General features: G+C 41.7%; 1 protein-coding gene across 5 annotated transcripts in view; it reads right to left on the bottom strand.

The window, feature by feature from the left end:
* LOC111270799 (uncharacterized) overlaps window positions 1-3,523 on the bottom strand; it is an 82,299-nt gene extending 78,776 nt beyond the window's left edge. Inside the window, exons 1-4 of one of the 5 annotated variants that reach the window (XM_086972642.1) lie at window positions 3,226-3,521; window positions 1,205-2,965; window positions 928-1,035; window positions 178-544 (exon numbers count right to left, since the gene is read on the bottom strand). The gene's annotated coding sequence lies outside the window, so the exon portion shown is untranslated. The other 4 variants (XM_086972643.1, XM_086972641.1, XM_086972644.1 and 1 more) reach the window with 4 other exon arrangements.
* Between the last annotated feature and the right edge of the window lie 20,899 nt (window positions 3,524-24,422).

Genomic DNA, 24,422 nt, shown 5'->3' with positions numbered 1-24,422 from the left:
TATTGGAACATTTTCTAGTAATTTGACACATTTTCATTTTCATTGAAGTATTTATATGCAATATATAATAAAAACGGCAACTTTAGAGCTGTAATGATACTAGCACTGATTTTACTAATCATATTATTACATATAAATTTCATATAAATAGCAAAGGTCTTTATTTGAGTTGATTACTTTTGTACTGTTAGAATGCTCGCCATGCCCTTGTTCTTTACTTCCTCTTGCCCTTTGCCATTTTCCCCCTGAGATCCTTCATCATGCGAACGTTTCGCTATTCCATATATGTTGTTACTTATCGTAGTTACTGGGGGAGGGGGGAGGGGTCTGCTCAAAGCGACAGGCATCCTTCCTTCCCTTTGGTTTCTCTCTTTTTTACTCTGCTTCGCTAGTTGTTCTTCCGCAATAGTTAAAAGTCACCGAGAAGTTACCGTTCGCCTGGATCTGCGGTAACGCAAATCCAGGTCGGTGGCGCGGTAGCCCTGCCCCACAGTGGAATGTGTGTAGTCATGTGTCCGAGCCGATGTCACGATGTGAATGCAACCTGGACCATAACGAAAACATAGAACACAGTAAAACAATGAAACCTGGGAGCCCTACTCATCACGCTAATACCTACATTGACAAAACGACCGAATCAGAGCATGTGGTGGCAATCAGATCAACACGGCCGGCATTCGTCATTCGGACAGTTGTAGCGCACACATGTACACATACACACACAGATACACACGAACCCGACTTTATAATTGATTCTAGTTGGCCAGAACGACCTGAAAGCAGTAAAATCTATGCATTTTCATGGTTGCAACCACCATTGATGATTTTATTTACCTATATAGCTGTTAGACTAAAAACATCACTAGTTATAGCAACAGGTCACACAAGCACAAGGTGTTTATTTTTTCTCTTAATGCTGCTACTAACATCTCACGCAATCAGTCTGGACAAACTTCTTCTGGTCAGGTAAACCGGTTGAACAAGTCAGTCACTAGGCGGGATCGTTGGAAGTTGCTAGGTGCCAGGAAGCGACGACTGTAACAACAATGATGGCTGAACTGAATGGCGAATTGACTTGACTTGAGTTAAAAAGGAAATGGTGAGACAAATGATAAAAGAGCCGTGTTGAACCTTAATGCTTTCAACGATTGCAGATTTTATATCTATTGAACGCATGTAACAGCAGGTACAGCTGTGTTATCACCTGTAACTGCCGTGGCGCCATCTGGTGGTCGATCGTCCAAATTTCGTTGTATGACCTAAAAAAACTGTGGCGAGACTTATCTGCTGGCACTGGGGAAAGTGACTTGCTGCAACCACTCGCAAACTCTCACTCGCCAGCGCTAACGGCAACGGCGTAATAGCGGAATCAGAAATAGCGACAACGGCAACAGCAATAAACGCTGAAATATATAGATACCATCTTTTTATTGTCGTAGCTTGTGCAGAATTCTACTACTAGATGGCGCAGCCGGTCCTTGTAGACGACTCCGTTTATTCGAAAACAGCTATGATATACGCGGGTACGAAAACATAGAGCATCCTGACGTATTCTTGCCATTGCCGAGAGTAAGAAGAAGGAAAAAAGGTCGAGAAAAATAACTGTGAACTGAATTGACAGCCATTGAAACGCTATACGTCTTTCGATGTATATAAGTAATGCTAGATATAATGATGTACGCTAATATGAAATGCGGTTCAGCGCATATCGAACTATGCCGTTAACCAAGTTACGTAGTTATTACATTTATATACATTAGCATAAGCTGAGCAAGAATGGGTATAAAAAAATTATATTTAATTTCGAAAATAAATATTTAACCAAGGGGTTGATTTTGCCTGTTACGCTAATGTTAGTCAATAAGTTGGTTCTCATCACTGTGTAAGCAAATACATTTGAAGCTAGGTTGTTTGTATGGATAATTAGATTACTTTAAGAGCGCCTGTCAAATTGCGAGAGATTGTCAACTTTAAGAAGGCTGTATTTAGACATAGCCACGTAACATCCATTCTTCTGACGGCATAGTTGGGCACAATGTTTATAAGCATTGAGTCATCTGTTGTGAAATCAAGTTATCACCCTCAATGGCGTGTCATTTATATAAGATTCATTTATTGTAGCCGTGTCCGAACGACCTAAGGTAGAGTCTCAAATACTTCTAAAAAGTCCACTTCATCTTGGTGTGGTCCCGTGTCCAATTACAAACTTACATATACCTTTATTACGTTATGCTTTTTCTTTTCTACTATTATTATTATTTATGATTTTTTAGGATTACGTTACGCACGATAAAAAACAATAAGTGCGCTTGCTACTAGCGCACTTATTGTTGCTAGAATTGTTGGCGTGGAAGTGTTCAATGACAGATTACTCACGACAAACTATACAATTATTCAATAATACGTAATGATACGCAAGCCATTTCGGTCTGCTTCGCCCCTGTTTTCAAATTGGCACATTCGCGAGACGCATGTCGTACCTTTTATTGGTCTCTAGACTACACGAAGTCAGCCTTTCAGCTGTTTATGCTTCTTCTCTACCCGTTTGTCGGCTAACAAAACCGGAGCATTGCTTCTTGCCGGGATCTGTTTACTGGGACCTCCCGAAGATAGAAGGGGTCGATGGAAGAAAATGACGCAAAAGAGTAATTCGTTACTGGCCATTTGGCACACGAAAACCCGTACATGATCGTCTGCTGGTTACGTCGCAGCGGCGTCGGCGCTGGTGAAACTCTTGCAGTTAGACACATTCTTTACTATAGCGCACACCCTGTCCTAACGTACGTCGTCCTTTGGACCAACTGCAATCAGCGCAGCTGCTGTGGCTGCCGTCGCTTCGCCAGCATTTTCTCTTCTACCACCTCCTTTGCTATCTCCACAACTACACACTTATCCGGCTCTAACAATGCATCCCCATTTGGCCTCATTCTCTAAGTTGGTCGATGTTCTCAAGGCCGACGGGTCCCTGAAGCAGATCCACATACGACATCACCATTTACCACTACGCGCTTACTCATTTTCCCATACATGCGCAGAACAAACTAGATATTTTATTAATATTACTATTATTATTGCCATTATTAGCCATATCAGCACCATCTTGTGATTCTAAGAGTCGGTTTCTTACTGTCGAACAAACGCAAATAGTGTTACAGATAGATCAACAAATACTCATCCGCAGATCTTGGCTAGGTTGATAATGTTTCAGGTGACAATACAACTTACAAGTTACGCAAGTTGATTAAACCCCACCGAACGTGTCACGTTGAAGCCACATGTGTACACTTTGGCGATACAAATTAGGTTCAGCTTAGCACACAAATATGCATAATTTTTCACAGCGTATTCTTTCATAGAAGTAAAATGTACAGCTGTAACAACATTGAAATAAATATGTCGTTTGTCGCATATTGTTTTCATAGAAAATGCGAGGTAGAACATTAGCTGATATGGCGAAAATAATGATCTGCAAATGTAGAAGCCAATTTTCTGTGATAAATATACGAGAAGTATTTGTAATTTGTGCAATTGGATTAGTATAAATGACAGCTGAAAACTAAGCATTGCTTCAAATTGAGAGCAGACGAATTTTTGCTGGACTGGACAATTGCAGTACAGGCGATTCGAAGTGGTAAATTCAAGCGCAGATATAGCACTCATATATCTCCTTCTGTACCCCTGCAGTAGGGGCATTATTTTCTTTTGGCATTTGGCAGATACATAAATGCCGTAGAGTCGCATGCAGGAGTACAGCCTTTTGAAAAGTAAGTGGCGCTGTCATCTGGATACATATAATGTTCTTGGGAATTTGTCCTGTCTAATACGATGGTTTTTCGCAGCACCTTTTTCTCGTTATTGTTTTATTTTTGTCGGCCACATCTATTACGTAATTATTTTCTTGCTGTCCTTATCTGAGGCCAACCAGACGATAGTAAAAGAATCGTCCCAGAATATCACCCATCTAACTGTATAATAGACACGTTCAATCGATACTTATTCTTGTTTGTTTTGAGCTACTTAGTCTGCCCCCAAATTGAATCATTCGACCATTCCATCGCTCTTCATTGGGTCCTTTACTCGATTTCAAGAATTAGGTCATGGAGTGATGCCATTCCGTCTCACTCTTCTGATCACCCCATGCATTCCTGCTTTTTTTTCCAACCTGTAGAATAACCCATTTGTAGAGGCGTAAGACAGGAAAGAACCTTTTGAATCGTTTCAGATATAAATATTACTATTTCGTGCTTATTTGCTTTAATCTTACCACGAAATACAGTTGCTTGCTAAATTTATAGACTAGTAAATAGAAGTAGAGAGAGGTGAAGGATATGCGATATGTCTTCTACTGCACAATGAAAAGCTTACCTATGATAACGATCAAAACGTATGTTTGAATTAATTAGACTTTAGTTCAACTTGGTCCATGCAATTCGATGAAAAAATTGAGATTGACGATGCTTTTAAATAAAACCTGAATCCAAAAGTTCGTACTTGCCTTATTCGATAAATGAAACGGGACTAAGACTTGCGTTAAATTTAGCCAAAGGAGCTAGAACAATAGTTCCAACAAAAGTCTAGTAGTATATAGGTACAATGACAAGATTTTTTCCGTGTTGGATGCCACGTGTTCCCTAGAGAAGTTATGGGTAAGACAATACGAAACGACCGACTTCAAGTGGGGCCGGTAGGCAAATACATAGACACATGGCTGACAACATCGACAATAACGACCACAACAATAGTAAATGATAACAGCGACAATAACAAAAGTAGCTAATTTTTTTGCATGGATTTAAAATACTAGGCGCGACGCCCACTAGGATACTGTATTGAAAAGCTGTAGGGCATACGCATGGCCCCATCTCCCCTTAGAAACATAAGAGATCTTTAGACGCGCGCTGACTTCTTGAAATGTCGGAAGCCACAGGCCACCATATAACTCACGTATATCTTAGCTTTCTACCTTTCAAGAGCCATCTTTTTCCTAGTTATCGTTTTTTTTTTTCGTTCATTGTGTTCTTTGTGTTCTTGATTGAGTTTAGGCGATTCGAGCCACTCGTAGTGAGGCTGGTTGCCTTCGCCAACTGGCGAAACGCAATCAGCCTTTTTCTGCGCGCATCGTTGCCGTTAGCAGCAACAGGTTGATAACAGGAAGACAATGACAACATGCAATCGCATCTGCGTGCACTGTCTTGCACACCGCTCATGACCAGAATCAGCCAGTTCGGTCGGAACGCGTTGCTGTCGCGTTTGCCGCCATCCCCACTCAGCTTTTTGCTATTCATTCGTCCATCTATCGTTACCTCTTCTATTCTCTTTCGTACTCAATTGTTGTGTTCCTTTTGCCCGTCGTCTTCCAGTTCTCTCCTGAAAGGAGAACAGGAGATGGGATATGGAAACTGTGAATAGCACTGGTAGTATAAGAAGAAGCATATCTCCACCTTTATCTGTACGGTATCAAGAAAGAGGAGAGGCTGTGCTTGTCTAATCTTTCTGGCTGTTGCCATGGGCCTGTTTGTGTGGCCGCTGGCGCTCTTGGGTGCCTGGCTGCCAGGGTGCATGTTCGCTCTCCAATAATGGTTAGGGTGGCATGGTGCTAAAGGCACGTACGCATGTTGTGTGGGTCGTGCGACTTTTGCTGCCGCTGTTCCTGCTGTGGTATGGCATGCCTAGTGTCTCGTCTTGTCTCCTATAGTAGCAGCAGCAGCAGCGGAGTGCGTGGTAAGCGAGAGATGGTAGTGGTAGGTGGCTTGTCTGCCTTCCTGCCAGCGTCGCCATGTCGTCGCGAGCTTATCTTGACGCGGGCGGGAACGACGGAACCGGTGTGAGCTCTGAGTGAGCAACGCTGCTCTATCGGTGTAGCCGACGCAAAGAAGAACCTAAGATAAAGGTCACTGACCGCTCGCCTCTTGGCTTACTTCCCTACCCGCGGGATTCACTTCTAGCTCATACATTTCTATGGTAAGCAACTAAGTACTATTATAGTTTGGCTATTCTTGCCGTCGTTAGCCGCAGCTAAACAGGCAAATCGAACGAGTAAGCAAGCAACCTAGAACCACAACGGCCCTCCGTCACTAGAAGTATCGTCACCATCAAAAATCTGTAAATATAATAAAACAAGAACACAAAGGCTTGACTATTGCGCTTTACTACATCACCGAGCAGTTACTGGGCAGCCTGCCGGGCATCAGCTAAACAATAACGACAAACCACAGCAGAAATAAACAATCGAGTTCCATACAGAAGGAAGACATGAAGTATAAAAGCATTTGCTAAACTTCATCTGATTATTACATTCCAATAGAGTATATTACCCAACTGTATCAGAGTCACAAATTACACTCGCGCCGTAAGCCGCCTGTAATAAGCACGGTACCTTAATTATTATTTGTACAGAATATGTATGTATAAATATTTAGGTTGACGTACAGCCGTTAGGCATTCCATTGTAGAACTTGCTTCCGGTACGAAACAAACAGTGTGTCCATGCTCGACCTCAGTCCTGACTACAACGCGTCCTTAAAGTCTAGCAAACATATACGCTACCTATTATTACGTTACGTGGGACAGATGCGGTTGCGTTTGGATGGACAAATGCCAGCTCAGCGGCGAAGTTAAGAGTAGTGTTACTAAATTACTAACGAAAAAGACCGTAACGTTTTAAATAATAACTTTGTCTCTTAAATTACACTATGGGGTTATTTCCTTTGAACAGTTATTGCTAGGTCACACGCATGTCCACGGTATAACCACACCTCGATAAGGGTAAAAAATTGAACGCTAGAAACATGTTGAGCTGCAAAAATGTTCAAACGATGGTATCGAATATTAGTCTTAAACAGATCTCTGCTGAAACATTATTAGGGAATGATCGTTAAACGACGCTTACGGCGGGTTTCTTTGCGACATAGAACAATTACGCTCTAACTAAGCTATCACCACTTGACCTTCGCCTTCATTGTAGCGCTTGCAGAGTGTTCTTTGCCGTTAATGATGTATTTAAGTTACACATTATTTAATGTGTCACGATAGATGTGGTTCTAGGAACGCGATAGCTTCTGTTTCACATAAGCACGTCTGGCTTGCGTATTTGTGCGTGTCTCAACACGAAGAACTACGATGGAATAAAGTACACGTTACAGTATTTATAACTGAGTCGTTTTCCAAGTGATTCCATATAAATGTTTGCGTTCCGTTACTTGAAATAGATTGAGCCTAGGCCAGTTCTCTAGGTCTATTAATAATTCTCGGGGCTATAAATAGGTTGCGATTACATTTATGGTTCGACCCTCCCCGCTACCTCAGTTAAACCTTGGCCGACAGAATCGAAACTTATAAATTGGCAGTTGTCGGTTCAGCTAGTAAAGAAAGCTTGCCAGCTACTCGAATACACGCAAGCACAAATGAATGAAACAAATTGAACAGAGAACTAATAGAAATAAGATGGAAAGCTCTCAAAACGATGTGAGGTTATCACTTGCAATTGAACTTCCGGAAGCCAGAAAAAAGGATATGAATTATGTATCTATAAGGAAAATTACTATTTCATTCGATGCGCCTATTGTGCATATTGGCTTCGTTTAGAACTGCGACAATACTTTCTGTTATTTCGGCTTCGTTTTCCGAGACAGAACTGAGACAACTCGACCTCAAGTAAAAAACGAACAGTCCAAATGTGTGCGCCCGATACCCAAATTCAGTTAAAGAAAAAGAGAGACAGAACTCGTTTCGATATCGTTTGTGTTATGTTGCAGCCTGAGATATACTTGCCATTTTTGTATATACAGGTGTCAAGATGTTTGTAGAAAGTGTTTTTGCAGTCTATACGTACTACAGACACTGTAATTAAAAACGTACCATCCTTCTAAATTGGTTCTTATTCCATTTGCTACGGTACATATTTCGCTTTTAAATGATACCCTCAACTAACCCTTTGATGCTTGTGCATAAGCGTAAACCTATTCTTACTTAATACCTCTGTACTAATTTTTTTTTTTTACTAACTAGGAGGAACAATATTCGCGTTGTTACTGTTAGCGTAGTACGCGTTTTATTTGATTAAATTTTTCACCGTAAGTTTGTGGTTTGCTATCCTCATAGGTTCATGATGCCAGATAGATATAGCAGAGTTTGTTGTTTAACAGGATAGTACTCCTTTAATAAATTTTCCGAGTTTTTATCATACAGAGCAGTACTTACACGATATATTAAATGTAATTGTTTTTGAGATTCGAGGCGGTTTTGAAGGCAGAGACGATTGAAATGTAAGCACAGCATATCTAATGAGTATGAGCAAATACGTTTGAAGATGATACGTTGCATATCTTTAAATAAAAAAGAAACAGGCGTAAAATCGGGTTAATGATACACAAATGTTCATTGAAAGAGTTTACTGAATTTTCTACATTCTTAGTACTCCTACATTTTACGTTTTACAAATTACACTGATTTTAGATCTACAACTTGAAGGTCATACACACGGTCTATAAGATAGTGTGCGGGATTCAAGAGTGAAATCAGGAAAAAGTCAAGACGCCATTCAACAAATTCTGAATTATTTTAAAAAAACAGAGTGGTCGCGGCAGCAGGACATAGATGGCGTGATTGCCCAGGTTCGAGTTTTGTCTTGGTAATAGGAATTGAAAACTTCAGGCCGGGTGGTGCCCTACAAGCAGTAAACGGACATACTGTTGGGTGAACGACCTTGCGGACGTCAACCTTGTAGGACCATTATCATCTCCACGACGACCACTGCTATTGCTGTCGAACCTTCCGTCTCTCACCCTTAGGAGGTTCCATCGTCCTTTCCACCCCAACGTGCCTTCACCACCCCAACGGATAGCGTAAAAACAACAACACAATTTGTGGTTCTGAGGGTCGTAAGCGATAGGTCGTTTTGCAGAGCTTGGTCTAGCTAAATCTCCCTTCCCGTGCTGTTATGCTTTATTTGCCAAAATTGTTCCTTATGTGCTTTAAGTACCTATGCGGTCGTTGTAATCTAATATTAAAATGGTTATTGTGCTCTTTGATAGGCACATCTGCAATGTAACTACTCACGAACATTTACTCTGTCAGTTTACATAAAAAACAAACTACCTGAAGTGACGGTCATGACATTAAATTATTACATATATATATATATATATATATATATATATGGCGTTTTCCACTGTTGGGAGTAACTTATGATTTATAACGCATCACAAGTAAAAATCTCTGTGATTATCACAGCTAGTCGCGCCGTAACGAGCAACGACTTCTACTCTTGGTTAACCAGTTTCAGATATTGCATTAAGTTAGTCAGTCTTCTCGTTTCATGTATAGTCGCTAAAATTCTCCTACTTTTTGGCACTTCAGCTCATGATTCATTTTGCAGCGTCGGTGACTAGGGTACTCGTGGTACTTGCCTCGATGTGTCTGTTTAGACAGATGCGCCTATCGTAGAGGCATGACAATCGCAGAAGTGGCCTCGCTCCTTTTGACGCGTCCATTGGCCTTTTGTGCAGCAATCTCCTTGTCTGTTAGTTCGATCGTTCGTCTGCTGGACCGAACGGACCAACCAGTAGCACTGCTGCCGGGAAGCACCGATGGTATTGCTCGTACGGATAACGGTTAGTCAGTAGTGAGTATGCGTTGACTATCCGTAAATATCCGTTAATCTCATTGTCTGTCCCTTAGGTAATAATGCAAGCAGTAGTTCGTCCGTCCTTGCGTTCGTATATCAGTCTGGTCGCTTTAGGTCGCTATTGAATATTCCTCGTAGACCCCTAGCTATCCATCCTCCGTGCCACAGAATGCCGTGAACGCCTCTCTGAGTTCAATGACTTTTAAGCTGCCGCTATTAAAGCTACCCCAAGCAGTACACCTATCATTGTCGACAACTGTCAACAACAACTGTTGATTCTGGAGCTGCTCCTATCGAGTAGGCGGGAAGCCGCCTCGCGCTCTTCGTGACCTTCGTCCTTACCAACTATGACTCCTCTCTCTTTCTTCTCCCTTTGCCTTCCTAGGCCCTGTGGGCTCGGCACGCTTGCGCTCCTTTTGCAGCCATAGCCTGCTAGTGCAACCGTTGCTGCTTCCGGCATCGCTCCGCTTTCTTGTCAATGGCTCTATACAGTAGCTAAGCGGCGAGAACTGTGTACGGATGAGACAGCACACAGAGATTGCTAGTAGTAATGACTTTGTCACTCGCGCTAAGCTTAAACTGCTGACAGCAGTCACCATCGACCACCACTAAATAATCTCATTGCTTCCAACGATGTTCGTATTCGTTTCGCTTTGATCAAATCTCTGCCTAGTTGGGATTTATCAATGTATTTCCTGAGCTTTTTTGCGGGTAAGCATTAGCAGGAAACTACGACTCTAATCAAGGGCAAATACTAATGACTGTCCCGCCTGCTTATCTGCAATTTATCAAAAATACAGGTAAACGGAAGAAAAGGTTATAATACCGGGTACCATCGCCAAAAACCATTCTTTTTGCCTTGCTGAGTAGCGTCAACGAACTAAATATGAGTGCAATTTCTATATTATATACTGATGCTTTTTATTTGGCAAATTTTCTCGTCTTAGGTATAGTTCTTAATTGGCCAATCGATTTTGTCTTAATTGTCGTCGTTTTTCGAACTTTTTCTACGATTATTTCAGTCACACACCAGTATATATATGACCATAAAAAAGCGGTTGCTTAAGGTAAACAGGCGCAGTGCCAGTCCATTGGAAAAGTATAAATAGTGCATCACTATGACATAGCATATATATGAGCATGTCTTCCCGTGACAGGCTAAGGCAATCCTCTTGATCCTATTGGAGATATTTTTTTGATTGTGGCTACGCTGTTAGTTCCATTACATGTCTAATATGTTACATGAAGGATCTTGCCAGAAGAAATGTATTGAAAGAAGTCGTGGAAGGCGTGGCTGGAGGTCCGGATTTAAGACCCCGAATATAACAGACATATTCGCTAATACGCGCAACAATCTGGCGAAACGATTCGAGTTTTACTAGCTCTAGCATTTGTCGAAGCCCCTGGGCATGATATTCTATCGTCATCGCCCTGATCTACTCTGTGCGCGTGTGTGTGGCACCAAAAGTCTTTGCGTAACGCGCAGTTCTATTACTCTTCGGGCGGGCTTAAGCTAGTTAGACCTTTCTAGCAAAGAGAGTGACTGGCAACTGGTCCTGTTTGGTTGTGGACTATTTGTAGCGGTTTGCCGCTCACGTCACCATAACGGCCACCAAATGTTGCGGCCGTGGCGCTGCTTTCACTCACGTCTCCGGTCTACTCACGTCTACCTACCAGTACACATATGCACACACACACACGACGATACAAATAACTCATACAACGCTGCTCTTACGCACTGACAGGGGCACAACCATAGATACGTACGTAAATGCCGCCGTAAGAGATACGTTGGCACTCACAGACAAACAGCAGAGGCCACCCCTCCGAACGGAGGCCACTGACCCTCCACCGGCAGCCGATGACGTTTGGCGCGACGGTGTCGCCACGCGAGCTACGATAAACTGCAAAGGGAATGCGCGGGAATAATCGAGTGAATTCGAGTGAAAGTATGACAGTGAAACTATTACTCTGATTATTAGTAGTACTAGCTATAGCACAAGCAGTAGCAGTATTATGAATAAACGCAACACAGCCAATAGCAGTAAGTCAAGTACCCAAAAGGGCGCCTCCATAAGAAAAATGATGCCGATTGCTGCTGTCCTGACAAGGCCCGTAACGGAAAGCTAATGATGAGCTTTCGAAAACATACTGATTATTAACGCCATGATGACGATTTGGCGGCCGATGATGATGATGATGATACTGATGTCGATAGTTAGAGCTAATATGTAGAAAACGTCTAGACAACACCTGCCGAAGACACCTGCAGCAGAGCCAGCTGGTAGATTCAGCTTCGCTTCCTTCCTTTTGTCATCTCTCATATCCTGCACTTGTCGAGCGTCATCATTAACATCGATGCCGGCAGCAGCAGCAGCAGCAGCAGCGGCAATACGACCAGGCCGCCACCAGCATCTCCATTATGAACATCGTCATCATTCGCTGCCGACTTTCCCCATTGGAACACTATTTTCATCATGACCACTGCGATCTTTGATACAACTAAACGGGTAAACAATAGCAGCCGTAAACCACGACATCAATCAAGATAACAAAAGGTTCAGAACACAACAGAGTGTACAGACGCTAAGCAACACCCACTTGGTAAGAACAGATTCATTTTTATTTTAGGCTGGCAACACATCTACAAAATTTAAATTTCACAAATTCATTTTTCACGTCCACAGCCATTCAGTGTACAACCCAACGATTCGACGGAACTGCGTGTATTGAATAGTCGCTGAACGCTTTCACAAAAAAGTCTAACTTAAGTCGGCATAGTTTACTACGTTTCAGGGAGGTCAGCAGTTCCCTGCTGCATCCCTCGTTTCGTACTTTACCCAAGTTTATTTATAAACATAACGCCACAACAGAACCCGCGCAGGTAGAAAACCAAAGAACCTATTTAAGCGAGAACGAAAGAAACAAAGCTGAACCGAAAAGCAAAGTAAGTTGGTAAATAATTCGCCATTGAAGAGAAGGCTGAAGATCATCTGATCGGCAAAGTTTCCTACGGTTAATTACATAAACACATGCTATAATTACGTGAAATTAGAAAATAACTTATTAAGATACGTTAACTAGTACACCTAAAAAGGTTACATACAATACGACTCTCTATTAGTTTAATTGAATAATTGCGATGAGAGACGGAGGCGTGAATATGGCTGACGGGTCAATGGAAAACCTGCCTTGATCAGCACGTCAATCGAACACATTCACATAGCGCCTTGTTTTTTAAGCCACATCCAGGCTTCGTTCGTTAGAACTTTAGAAATTAAACCTGCACAGACTCTAAGGTCAACGCTCTAGGCACTAATCAGGCCCTAAATAGAAGTACTAACTTTGACAACCTTATCTTCTGTGGTACGCGGGCATCATCCACATCTTACCTGTCTCTATATGTCTCTGTATCGATCAACAACTGGCAATAGGGAAAAAATGAACGAGAAAAATAAGAAAATCATCACTTGTCATTGGTTTAATGTAGCTCTTGTGATACTATTCAGTTGCTGTCTATGGGGGCCTCCACTTGGTTAGATGTGGGGTTTCGCGTTCATAGCAAAGAACGAATAGCACGGGAGGTAATTGCAGAGATCGAATCGAACGGCACGACAACAAGGGTGTTACATGCAAAGGCCATCGGCGCGGGTGAATTGCGCTGTAAATGCCTGTTGTTATCGTCGATGTTGCCGCTGTTTCGTTGCCCTTGTCGTCGTTGACGTTGGTAACTCTGATGCCTTAACCGACGACAGTTGGTCTCTTGATAGGTTTTACGTTGCGTATAGACAGACAGACAGACAGACAGCTCGTTTCATGCTGGGAGCTAGCCAGCCGTCCGATGGAAGACCTAGCGGCAATACGGTACGTAAAATTAAAAACAAAAAGGTTTCACGGACATGATAATGGTAGAATTTCCAATTGCCAAGGCTTTCAGCTGCACTGGAACCGCGCCATCGTCCGTTCATCCATTCATCCGTTCCTGCCACCACACACGCCGCTGAATGTTTTCTGCCGTTCAAGCAACGCGCAGTGATGGAGATCAGCTGAGTGACGACAGGGGCGGACCGCTGACGGCTTAAGCAGGTCATCGACCCCCCTCCGCTTCTCCCCCGCAGTTTTCTCGACTTTCCTTCATCTATCCTCCGTTTTGCTGGCGACGGCCCTGGTCAGAGCGCAGGCAGAGACTAGTTGTCTTTGCCGTCTACACGCGGCAGACCGCTATACCTGCGAGTGGTAAAGTCTCAAGCTTCGAATCGCTCCGGCAAAGACAAAACCCCACAGCAACAGTTCTACCGGCGCCGGTACTCTAATGCTATAGTATAATATAATCGTCATCATTGCCACTCACACTCCTAGTACGAGTGTATCTCGATTGTCAATACAGTGACTGCTGTCATCACTTCTTCTTGTCGAGTTGACGTGCTACAACTCGCTTTGTGTCAGAGTAATGGGAACAACGGTTGACGGTTAACTCGCAGAACCTCGAATCGCTTGTGATGATCCGACGAAGCTAGCGGAGAGGTCAACACTGATGATTCGTCGTCGGTTCACGATTCTCGAGCGGTACCCTATTTTTGTATTCATAAAAGCACTGGTACTTTTGCTGGTTGGTTCGGAGATAGTTTAGCGTGGCATTGAAGCTGTGATAAAGACGATATTTGTATGCGATGAGGACAGGTAGCCACTAAGCTTGATAATGCACCGTAGATAGACAATATAAAAAGTGGGACAATAAGAAATATAATAGAAAAGAGAATTTAGTTCAGAGTAACTACGAAAAAATTTATTAACGACGTAACTGTTCATCAGGACGGGAGTAAGGATTTCTATGCTTTCCGGAAGTTAAGCCTTATCTCGAATTACATCTGTTAACAGTTTCCTGTGACTGTTCGCAGATACTGGAGCTCGCCATTTGATTTTTTTTGAGAACCAGTATTAAGTATTTAAGAAAATGAAGCTGCACATCGGACATTAACTAGTTAAAAAAACACCTATTTTTTTGTCCTTTCTTAGCGAGAGTGTAAAAAATCACAGATCTGAGGAACAAATCATAGAAACAGTTCACATTATTTAACAGTTATCATTTCACTACAAAACATGAAATTGCATCCTTCGATTCTTTACACGACCCTCCCCTATTTCCATCCACTTGTGCCCACTTACCCCCGCCCTGTTCTGTCTTACTTCATCTGACTAAACGACCTTTATATATATATATATGTATATATATATATATATATATATATATAGTTATTTCTACCTCCTTATTAACTTCCGCCACGACCAAATGGCCACGACCTTCAACAAATCACATAGCGTTGGTCGCCATTACCAGAAAATGCAGAAAAAAAAACTACTGATCGACAACAACTGCAGTTTTATATATATGATATAGTCTAGCACAATGCAACGAGGGTGAGTGGTGAATCAAATAGGATGATACAACGATGGGCACAGACAGGATGAGAAATAGAACAAGAAGTATTGCTTACTTAGAGTGTCACATATATGATACACGAATATAGTCACATACAGACACCTAGCGGTGATTACAAACTTGAAACGCAGCTGACATCTGTGTGTTTGTATACGGAACGTAGGGCTGAAGAGGTCAACGGCCACTAGCTAAAACTGCTAATTCGTTACGGACACTCATTCGATGTACAAAACGTTTCCTGCTGCTTCCTGAAATTGCATGTCTTGCTTTTCATGTATAAATAGAAACGTATCCATGTACAGGACACGACGCAGTGATATTTCATAGCTCTTGATTTCGTCAACATCATGACAGTAAATATTCTTTTATGAAATTTGCTTGTAAACGACAACGCTATGTACAAAGATGCCATTGAATTCGTTAGACGATGTTGTTATTATTCTAACACCTGTTTAACACATTTGCTATGAACTCTAAACTAGCCCGAGCTGGTAGGATACCTCTGTCGTCAGCGTTCTTGCAATAGCGGCCATCTTAAAATGCGCGCTGCTACTGATAGTCGCTGGCGGGCTTACTAGTATTCGCATCACAATAGCCTCGTCCGCCGGACACGTTGAACATGGCTTTTGCCAAACCAGCAGTTGGAAATTACCGCTTACCTTAACAAAAGATGGCGAGGGAAGCGGGCAACGCACGGAAAAAGTATAATGTCCACAACCTTCAGACAACCATTATTGCACTACCGTAAAATCGTAGAAATTTACTTGCCTTCGAAAATCGAACGTATTTTCTAAAAAAAAAAAAAAAAGTTTCTATGTATTGATGTATTCTCACCTCTCCGACAGAACGAGGTGTCGTTCTCTGATATCTCTTTTATGACGCAAAGTACGGCATGTAAGTCCACAGGAGCCTACATGTTGAAGAGGACCTACGAATGTTATCAGGACAAATTCGTAATTTTCTTCGAATTGATATTAAAGGTGCCGAATAGCTCGAGAAAAAGCGATCCTGTAAAGCGCAACAAGTTGTATCGACAAATATGCAATCGAACATCATCACAACCCTTGCTGGTCCTTCAGGTCTACATATATATATGCATAATATACAATTTAAATATACAGGGCAAACATTGGATCTTCTTGGACGCGACTTCATGGTGCGCGTAGGAAGACGCATAGGTTGCATAGTTCGAAAAAAGTTGCTCGGACAACAGTCGTTAATAGAATGAAAATGCCAAATCTATCATCAGTAACAGCTGGCCAACCTTTGCTGTTGTGACTGAAGTCAGTCTAACTTTCATATCAGCTCGAACATAGTGTACACATGAGTTATTGCGGTTATGTTCATGAGCATAAAATTCGTACCGTGTGCTAAAGAACCAATGCCGCCTGTAAGTGGCTTCTGTTCTTGTGTGTTTTGACCTTGGCAAGACCTTCGTGAAAGTCAGCACCGACATTTGTTACAAAGCGACCGACTATCACGGCCATCATGGCGGTAGGGACCGTAGGCGTCGCCTAGCGTTTTGCGCGTATAACTTACACTCCGACACCGGCATCGTTATCACGGTCGTCATCAGAGAAAGCCAGGGGGAAGAAGGGACGAGAAGAGGAAGGAGTGGGGCGAGGGCAGCCCAACGGGCGCTAGAACAATAACAACGTCGATAGTAACGACAAATGTACCGATGGGGCGGCGAGACAAAGCTAACCAACCCAGCGTGTGGCAGCCGTTTAACCATTCACTTCGTTGCGCTATTCGTTGTCACCGATGTAGTCTGTTTTTACAATTAAACGACAATCAAGCTGCCTCCGGTCGACTGAATGATTGCAGAACGGACAATTGTTAACCAATAATAGCCTGAACTGTGCTACGGAATGACCAATGTGTGCTATACGCCATCTGTTGGTTACTTATCACGGTGATAACTGTGGTCGCAATGCAACGGTCGCGCCGGTGGCCTCCGACGCGATCGGCATAGCGAAACCACTTCCACCTATCGAAGCGTCTGCAGACGCTTCTGACTTTGCTAACGAGTAATAGTTAGATCGGACACTTCCGCCCCGGGGGCTATTTTTAATAGAAATAATAAAATACGCAATTGTACTCAGTTCTCAACAGTTATTGAGCAAAACGACATCAATAAAACGATGAGCTAAGGACCTGATTATGTTATTTTTTATGGTTTTTTCTGTTGTTTTTGATGTAGTTGACGATTATGGTATGGTTTATTATTGAATAAATGGTCCAGCAAGAAGGCTGTACAACTATATATACACATATATATATATAACATATATATACAGCCTGCTGTGATTGGCCAGTTAATTTTACGGCGAAAACATTTACGCGACGAAACCACTGCAGATCTAATGAGCTGGTGCTAAGACAAAGTCGCAGAAAAAATGTACTTATACGCTTTCCTTTTCCTCGTTACTTGGCTCGCAACACCACATTAGTACTCTCTCTGGGCGACATTTCTGTGTATGCAGGACGCGTGCGTGCGCGTTTGGGAGATGTTTGTAAATTTGCGTTTCCATATATATATATATATATATATATATATATATATATATGTACATATATACATATCGGCATACGTAATGTTATGCGATATAAACAATGAGCACGTACTATCTCTCTCTCTCTCCCTCTCGCTCTCTGTCTCTTTAGCTCCGTCTCGTGTTTTTCTGCAACTCCCCGACAGAATGCCTGTTGACGCAATATCATCGAGGTCACAAAGCCGGCAGTAGCCTCTTCGAAGCCAAGTTACTTCTACTGAGCAAGAAAGGGAGTATAAATCGGTCAGCGGTGCTCTCAACATCAGGGGAGGTCATGGATGCGTGTGTTCCGAGTAGCCGACGCCTGGCCAGTGTGTACTCGGTGCTTCTTTCATTCAGCCCAAATTTAATACCAAACAAATTTTATATGCCATTGAAATAAGGTGGGGAGAAGATAAGAGCGTTGCTCAGTGCTGCCTTAGAATCAGTTCAATTTAGAACTATGAAAAAAGAAAAAAAAGTGGGATGAAATTGTTTCTCTTTTTATTTTTGTGAAAGCTAACTCACGCTTAAAATGCGTAAAGGCTCCTACACTTGCACCAGTGTCGAAGCCAACCGAGAACGTTTTCTATATAGTTTGCTCGGCCTAGGTTCTGGCTAGGTCGACATTAGATAAATAACATATGTGGAAGTTCCGTAATTCCGTCCTGCCGATCTCCACTGTACCGCAACCCATCGGAGAAGAGACACACGGATGGGTTTACTTTGGCAGGGGGTGAATTTCGGGTTCACAACAAAAAAGAAAACACCGCCCGTGCGAACACAGCGCTAGTGGCGCTTCGTATCAACAGCCCCCAGAGGTACTCAGGAAGCTTGTAGGGGTCTACTGTTGAATCAGGAAGTATTCAGAATTCAAGCGGTAACCTTGTACTACCACACGCGAGACACATGTGAGAAATCGTCAGAACCACCGTTCGTTTTGCACCCTAGGGAGCATCTTTAACTACCTTGACTTTAAGAAGCTGGTTCGATTCAGTTTTTGCCCTGGTTGTCCAATAGCAGCGAACTGCCTACTGAAAAGGGGTCGACTCTTGTCACGCAGGTCATGTTTACCTCACAGATTAGCACGCGTACTATGTATCGACAACTGTAAATAATAAAGCTAGTCACAATGGAATCGTAAGTGTTTCCAAATCTATTACATGTTCCCCCGTAGACACGGCATACCGGCCAACACCATCACACGACGGCCGTGAGGTTCTATAAAAGGCTTTGGATTATGTTTAGCATTTAGAGAATGTGTACTTAATTTTTAACCTAATACCTCATTAGTGGCCTTATTTAAACACGGTCACAAAAGCAAAGAATTAATTAAGTACATATATAAAATAGCAACGAGCATTCGAAGCACTGTTCTTATACCCCATGTTATTCGTACAGTGGTCAAAAATAATATAACTGCGGATAGATACAAGAAAATTGACGACACTCGTAAGCGCACTTCGCTATAATGCCGACTCGTACAATATCTCAAAAACAATAAAGCTTCGGGATCATATAGTTCAGAAAGAAAAACACCGTATAAGAGGCTAGGTCTGATAGCATAACATTTGTTATGTTACAGCTATGTGAAGTGAAGCATGCGGTTAAGAATTGTTTTTCCATAGGGTCGTTTTGAGATTGCCGATTTGAGGAAGCAAGCAGGGCATTCTTACATAGAAAAGATACCTTGTTATTAATATGGGCTGCGGCTCCGATAACGCATGTACTAATAATATGTTTTGATACTGGCCAGCTGATTTCATTAAAGGGTCTGTACGGCTGTCACTGCTACCGTCAGGCTTGCAAACGGGAGTATATTGGATCAAATGAATCGTGAATGCTCTCGTGAAGCCAAACTCGGAACTTGGACATCTCACACAATTAATCCATTTCTCAAGCGTTCTAGTACGACACGATGTCGCCGAGTGATTTTAATAGGCCAATAGCAAGCCAACTGCTATCTTTAATAATTTTAGGACCAAATCTACTCCTGACTACGCCTGGTTGATATAACCGATTCGTGGAAAAGTTACTTTTTTTAAATTTCTTTTATTAAACGTACATTTTCAGTGCGTTTCTATGCCGTAATATTCAATGACGATGCGTTAACGTTTAAATATTTTTTTTTTTTTCGTTAAAAAAAGGTTTACAGGCGCTCGAGGCTGATTAGTAGCGGCAGTTCCAGCGTTAACGATGTAGATTTATTTAGACGATGTCTAGGCATATGTTTGGCAAACATACGATTACGGAGGCAATAATATATAGACGGATGGGTTATCGAGTTGAGGGCTTGTCAGCTGGTGTTATATAGGGAGATATGAAAACTTCTGATTTGCATGTACGGCATTGAGGTTCCGACAAGCCCATTACAACGAGAAGTAGGGTTCCGTTAAAAGTTTCAGTGTCTTTTTCGGCTGCGGCTAAAGGAATGACCTTCGTCTTGAAAAAAAAAAGCCGAATAATGCGTATGTTGAACGATCTTCTTCGTGACGCATCGTTTTTGGTAGTTCCACAATCAAGGATTCCAATGCTCACTTATTTTTGTATAGCCTTTTAAGATTATCGGCGTTCGATTTCAATAATGGCCAACAATGCTCGAACAGACTTGAGGAAAAGTGTTTTACGTAGCCAATATACAAGACCTGAAAACTTCTACCAATAAAAAACTTAGTTTCTTTTATTGGATCAATCCTGTCGTTTAGTGTATGTTATGGGCGGCTAATGGAACGGCGACTTGTGATTTCCATAACCAGAGGTACGCATATGTGAAACAGACAAACATTAGGAGTTCAGTCTTTGTAATAGCGACGCCTGCGGGTGCAAAACGAATCTCTTCATTTGTCAAATTATGTCATCAAGTTGACAACGTACACTTATTCTGTGATTGTGATTGATTGTTTGCAACTTATCATGGCTCAACGTAATTCGGTGGCTAATTCGAGACGCATCGTCTTTCCTCGTCGGACGTTGTTCATGAGGTATGCCTAGTTTTGCAACTGACAACTTTCGACCCGACGCCACATGGAAATACAACCATGACCAAGGCATCAAAACGGTAACAGTCGCCTCCGTCCACGGTCGCTGGATTCACTAAGTTCAGCCTTTTAAGCTTGGGTTAACCTTATGGCAGCGATTTTATAGATACAAATAGAAATGAGTAGATGATCTTTGTCATTAACCAAAGCATCATGTCTTATATATATATAAAAAGAGAGAGGGTTTCTCGAAAATCTTCTTTATGTTTATACGGTATCAAAAACAGCTAATTCAACAAAATTTTTAACAAATGCTGGAAATGTCGTTCTTGACAATCATGTTTATTCAATATATCTGCTATCCGTTGCGATTACAGATTCAATTTATGCTATATGGAAAAAATCTCGATGAAAATTGCTTTTAGTGATAGCAGGCTAAAAGGCCAAAAATACAAAGGCTCAAAACGCCTAGAAGTTTAAAAAGTGCACAAAGTTTTAAAACGACTCACACGATCTACTTGTCAACTGATATTTTCCCTTTTAAAACAACCATCAGTTTTTCTATCGAGAAACGGGGTGTGTTGAAAATGGCTTTTTAAGCTCCTTTGGTGAATTTTTGAACTCCTTTAATCTGAACCCGATTGAAGAACTTACGACCCATCTCATAAGTCTTCCTGAGATTTTTCAGAAACCGTACCAAGCTGGACTTAGACTGTTGAATTTAGACAAAAAGAAAGGAAGTTTTTTCTTATCATTCCAGTGAAGTTTCATTCTGCTCGGAAAAATCGAATAACAGTCGAGCTTATCGGAATCAATCAAATTTCGAGAATGACACACTATTCTTCACTGTGAAGAGTGTGCTGTTTTGTTCTAAAAAACTTAATTTTTCTGCTACGAGGGTTAACGGATGAACGCGTACTCGTTACGACAAATAGCCCGCCAATATTTCCTCCGATTCGAATGCACCGCACTATATATACAGTGGCGTGCAACTTAATACTACGTGGTATTATTTGCGGGAACCATAGATCTCTTCCATTAGCGTGATAATTGAGTAGTGTTTGGTTTCGTGTATCTTTAAGGAGCCTATAGGTAGATGCTTATATTGATTCATTGTAGATAAAAAAAAAATAGGTCTGAAGCAATGCGTGATGGCAGTATCGGAGATGAGAGTTAAAACATCTATGTCAAAATAATGGATTTTAAGAAACTTATACACAAAAAAATGAGCTGGAGCTTCATATTCTTTTTATAGGCCGCACATTTTTGTGCGGCCCATAAAAAGAATTTTACTTTGAGAGGAAACCGGCCACTGCGCAGCTAGCCATTAATGAAGAAATATATTCAAAAGGGAAATACACACAATTTAGTGTACTTAGAACGGCTTCGAGACTTTTTACACAAGAAGGTCGTTTACCGAGAGTCGTAAACCATATTTTATGGTTTATGTAACTTGCTCCTCTTAGGTGTATTGCCAAGATTGCCTTTCTCCAATATTTCAGCGAATGATTTTGTTTATTACGTAAATTATGTATAATACGTCGCATCACAGAGATTTAGTACGAAAGTTTTGCTTCTCTTCTGATGCTGTGTATGCAATCTGCTGAGACTGAAAAGCGGTTTCCGCTTATTGGAATGGTAGTACTTAAAGCAGTAGCAGAATTTTTGTATGTACACAAACGACAAGGACTGCAATAGGACAAGCGACGACGACTAGTGACAACCCCGGCCTTGATATAAGCTGTCCCTTGTCCGTTGCCTACTAATGACAAATCTCTCTAATCGAACAACGCAGCGATAAGATATCTGCTCCTGACCAGACAAGCTAATTGCAGTATTACGATGTTACAGGCGAACGGTGCTACAGTTAATCTGAAAGCAAACCTGATACAATCAATTACTGGCGTGTCTGTGTGTAGTCATACTACGTGTGGTACGAAAGGTCACTAAACGAAATACGGCGATGTATCTTATTGGACAGCAAAGTTTGTGACTGGAATCCCGCAAAGTATTGCGTGACTGGGACTGGTACGGTTTCGTATAATTGTTATTATTATCATCATCTATTAGCTACAAAGGCGAAGAGCATGCGCAATCGGCAACGATTAGAATAGTTTGTCTTACATAAAGACAATAATATGGCAGGTCAAATTAAACGTAAAGGCGTAATATCACGGTTTGTTCGGAGTTTGTAGCCACGTCAACAAAGCGCGTTACCCTTTGCGCGACGGTTTTCTGTGCAGTCGGTCACGAAAATTTCCAGTTAAGCAGACAGCCTGTTTGTCACGTCTGCCTGGCTCAAACGTTCAGCCAGTGGGGCGATAGTGTGCGTATGACTACGGCAATGGCCGCGCAGTGTCAAGTTCACGGGGAATAACACTGCTCATCCGATGGCGGCTACAATACATAGCTATATAGAACCTACAGACGCAAGTATTTTTCACTTAATCCAATCGCTACTATATATATTCGTTGGTTCTCTGATGACGACTTCCATTCACTTGAATAGATAGAACTAGCGGGGGCCGGCATCCAGCAGTCTTAGCCATTTTTAATGAGTGCCCTTATTTTCGTTTACGTCGCCCCCATACGACTTGTAGATGGGACAAAATATTGGCAATTGAAATGAAAAATTCACGCGGATAAAAGTAGTCTGGTTTTTGATTAGCGCCGCAATCAACGTGTTAAAAATGTTTCCCGTTTTAAACTAACCATCAATCGCTTGGCTAAGAATAGCTAAAGCAGAACTTAATGTAGACATTGTTAGGTGCAGACATCTTGACAGGATCATCCCAACGTTAGTTCGTCTAACTACATTCGACTTTGTAGGATAATGATGCAACATGAATCAAAGATACGTTTTTTTGGCGTGGGAGTAGCTATCTGTTGAATCGATAATGTATATATGTTTTTTTTTTTTTGTGTAAAACAGAACATACAAGAACCAGTCGTTTTGCTAAATACCTCACTGTTCCTATACAACAACATGGTACGAATATTCGTTTTTATTAGGAGCAGATCTGTGAACTAGATGTTGCACGTTAGAAAAGCGAGAGGGGAGATTTCTACGCCTTTAGCAGTATGGATGCGCTGGGAAGCGACCATGGATGACATTAAGGCCAGCTTTGTTGAAAATGTCCTATTTCAGAACAATGCTTTGTCCTCTCTGACTCAATGGTCAGGAGTAACCACGGCAATAAGCTCCAAACGTAATGAACGTATATATATATATATATATATTGTATACGATCACTTTTGTGAATGACTATTACGTATGGAAAAGAAACTTATACATATACAATGATTTATTTTAGATGAAACCCTAATCTGTTTATAGCCGATTTTTAAAGAGGCTTGAAAGCCTGATCGATAATCATCGACTAAGTCGTTAGACACGAATAGTGCAAATACAAGTCAGGCTCATATATAAAATCGTACCGCTTGACGGATTTTGCCAGTATCATTTGAAATCAGCGAACGCACGTTTTCAAGTAGCAATCCCGATAATAAAGTCGGCCTTGTCTTGAAAGGGAACAGTCCGGATATGACCGATACAGCGATGTTTATATTGGTTACCTTTTTAACACGTTCAACATCAAGGTAGGTCTTCATCATCTCATCGAAGTGAAGCTCATTTACGAGCTCTCGTCGCGCTGCCTTGATACATTAATGCTGTACTGCTAGGCATCAGTGATTGAAATTAATTCAGAGAGTACGGTCTCATTGGAGTTCGTTCATTGAAATAGTCGCGTCAAACAAAACATAATTTTACTGAAGATGCATGTGTACGTATGCGAGTTCCGATGTAATCAACCCGGTCACGGCGAAGCCACCCTGCCCATTAA

This window comes from Varroa jacobsoni, unplaced genomic scaffold (assembly GCF_002532875.2).
Source record: "Varroa jacobsoni isolate VJ856 unplaced genomic scaffold, vjacob_1.0 contig00123, whole genome shotgun sequence".
Classification (NCBI taxonomy): domain Eukaryota; kingdom Metazoa; phylum Arthropoda; class Arachnida; order Mesostigmata; family Varroidae; genus Varroa; species Varroa jacobsoni.
Note: the sequence above shows the minus strand (reverse complement) of the source record. Positions and strands in the feature narration are given on the sequence as shown.